Source organism: Apis dorsata, unplaced genomic scaffold (assembly GCF_000469605.1).
Source record: "Apis dorsata unplaced genomic scaffold, Apis dorsata 1.3 scaffold_111, whole genome shotgun sequence".
NCBI classification, from domain to species: domain Eukaryota; kingdom Metazoa; phylum Arthropoda; class Insecta; order Hymenoptera; family Apidae; genus Apis; species Apis dorsata.
This window is the reverse complement of record NW_006263406.1, coordinates 50140-52709: the sequence shown is the minus strand read 5'-3', so window position 1 is coordinate 52709 and position 2570 is coordinate 50140. Positions and strand designations below refer to the sequence as shown.

The window sequence follows — 2570 nt, the reverse complement described above, 5'->3', positions numbered from 1 at the left end:
TCTCTCTCTCTCTCTCTCTCTCTTATTTTTCTCTCTTCGCTCCCTCCGAGCTCCTTCCGCCCGACTCTCCGCCACGCCAATCCGTCTCCTCCTTCTCTCTCTCTCTCTCTCTCTCTCTCTCCTCTATTTATCTAGCTATCTATTTATCTATCTTTTTCTTTTTTGTTTCTCGTTTCTTGTCTCTCTTGTCTTTTGTCTTTCGTCTATCGTCTCTCTTTTTTTTCTCTTATTTCTCTCATCTTTTGTCTCTCGTCTCTCTCGTCTCTCATCTCTTTCTCTCTCTCTCCTCCTTTCTATTTATTTAGCTATCTATTTATCTATCTTTTTCTTTCTTGTCTCTTGTCTTTCGTCTCTCTCGTCTCTCTCGTCTCTCATCTCTTTCTCTCTCTCTCCTCCTTTCTATTTATTTAGCTATCTATTTATCTATCTTTTTCTTTCTTGTCTCTTGTCTTTCGTCTCTCTCGTCTCTCTCGTCTCTTGTGTTTCGTCTATCGTCTCTCTCTTTTTTCTCTCTTATTTCTCTCGTCTCTTGTCTCTTGTCTCTCTCTTTTCTCTCTCATTTCTCTCGTCTCTTTTTCTCTCTCTCCTTCTCTCTATTTATTTAGCTATCTATTTATCTATCTTTTTCTTTCTTGTCTCTTGTCTTTCGTCTCTCTCGTCTCTCCTCTCTTTCTCTCTCTCTCCTTCTCTCTATTTATTTAGCTATCTATTTATCTATCTTTTTCTTTCTTGTCTCTTGTCTTTCGTCTCTCTCGTCTCTCTCTTTTCTCTCTCATTTTTCTCGTCTCTTGTCTCTCGTCTCTCTCGTCTCTCTCGTCTCTCTCGTCTCTCTCATCTCTCGTCTCTTGTCTCTTTCTCTCTCTCTCTCTCTTCCTCTATTTATCCAGCTATCTATTTATCTATCTTTTTCTTTCTTGTTTCTCGTCTCTCGTCTCTCTTATCTCTTGTCTTTCGTCTCTCGTCTCTCTCTTTTCTCTCTCATTTCTCTCGTCTTTCGTCTCTCTCTCTCTCTCTTTTCTCTCTCGTCTCTCGTCTCTCTTTTCTTTCTCATTTCTCTCGTCTCTCATCTCTCTCTTTTCTCTCTTGTTTCTTTCGTCTCTTGTCTCTCTTTTTTCCCTCTTATCTCTCTCTATCTCTTTATCTAGTTATCTATTTATCTATTTTTCTCTTTCTCTCTCTCTCTCGTTTCTCTCTCGTTTTTCTCGTCTTTTGTCTCTCTTTTTTCCCTCTTATCTCTCTCTATCTCTTTATCTAGTTATCTATTTATCTACCTTTCTCTTTCTCTCTCTCTTTCGTTTCTCTCTCGTTTTTCTCGTCTTTTGTCTCTCGTCTCTCTCTCTCTCTCTCTAGCTTATTTCTCTTGTCTCTCGTCTCTCCGCTCGACATCCACGTCCACGCGAGGGACACGCTGTCTCCGTCTCTCGTACTCGCCAGACTTTTCCATTGTCGTGTCTGGACCACCCCGGAACACGCCGCGATACTTTATAATCCCCTGTCCCTTCCCCTGTTCGGGGGGAACAGGTGTTACTACGGTTTGCGGTTACGGTCTCTCCGCTCGATCGTTTTCCGAAACCGTCTTCCTCCCTTCCTTTCCCCCTTTTTTTCAACGTTCCACAGACAGGCGTTTAAAAAATTGGAAAAAAAGGAAGAAGAGAAAGGAGGGGTAGTTACGTCACCTGTTCCCTTCGTCAACCCGATTTTCGTGGTTTCGACGTGCTTTCGCGACCCCGTTGTCGTCCAACTTTCACGGTTCGTTAACGAGGCGCGGACAGACAGGTTTTTCGATAATTACATCTACTATCACCTCTTCCTCCCTCGAAAAACAAGAAAGAAAAAAGAATCTGTCGCCCCCGTCAACGTCTCCCTCTCTCTCTCTCTCTCTCTCTCTCTCGTCGATCGATCGAAGAAAACCTTTCCTTTCGAAGGATGCAACTCTTCTCCGCCGGACAAAAGAAGAGGAGGAGAAGGAGGAGAGTTCAACGTACGGAATCGGCGGGGCCGAAATTTGCATTTAAAAAAGCAGGGCCGAGGGCGAGGAGATAAAAAGAGGCGAGATTTGACGAGGCTCGGACGCGTCGAGTGGTGAAAAAGAGAAAAAGGTAAGCAGGATCGCTTCGCATCCTCTCTCTCTCTCTCTCCCTTCCTCTTCGATCTTGGAAGCGCGAGGCCCACGCACGAAGCCGAAATAATCGTCCGAATTTTGAACGAAACGTACATATACCGATGCTCAATACCGATTTCGAGCCTGTTCCATCAAGATCCTCTCAGACGACGAGAACCTCGCTTTGACCACATTTTTTGAACCAACGTCCAATCCAATTTCGATTTCTTTGCTTCATCCAGGGATAGAAGGGCAGGAGGACGTTTATCGTGGAGAGACGATTGGCAGACGTATTTTGGGGAGGGAAATCTCCAATTTCTCGATCGAAACTCGAAACTCGAACAGCATAAAGAAAAAGAGAAAGAGAAAGAGAAAAAGAAAGAGAAAGAGAGAAAAAAAAGAGAAAGAGAAAGAGAAAGAAAAAGAAAAAGAAAAAAAGAAAGAGAAGGAGAAAGAGAAAGAGAAAGAG

The 2570-nt window shown here is 43.3% G+C and overlaps 1 pseudogene; it reads right to left on the bottom strand.

Annotated features, from left to right (window-relative positions):
• Positions 1 to 710: 710 nt before the first annotated feature.
• LOC102677836 overlaps positions 711 to 2570 on the bottom strand; it is a 15704-nt pseudogene continuing 13844 nt past the window's right edge.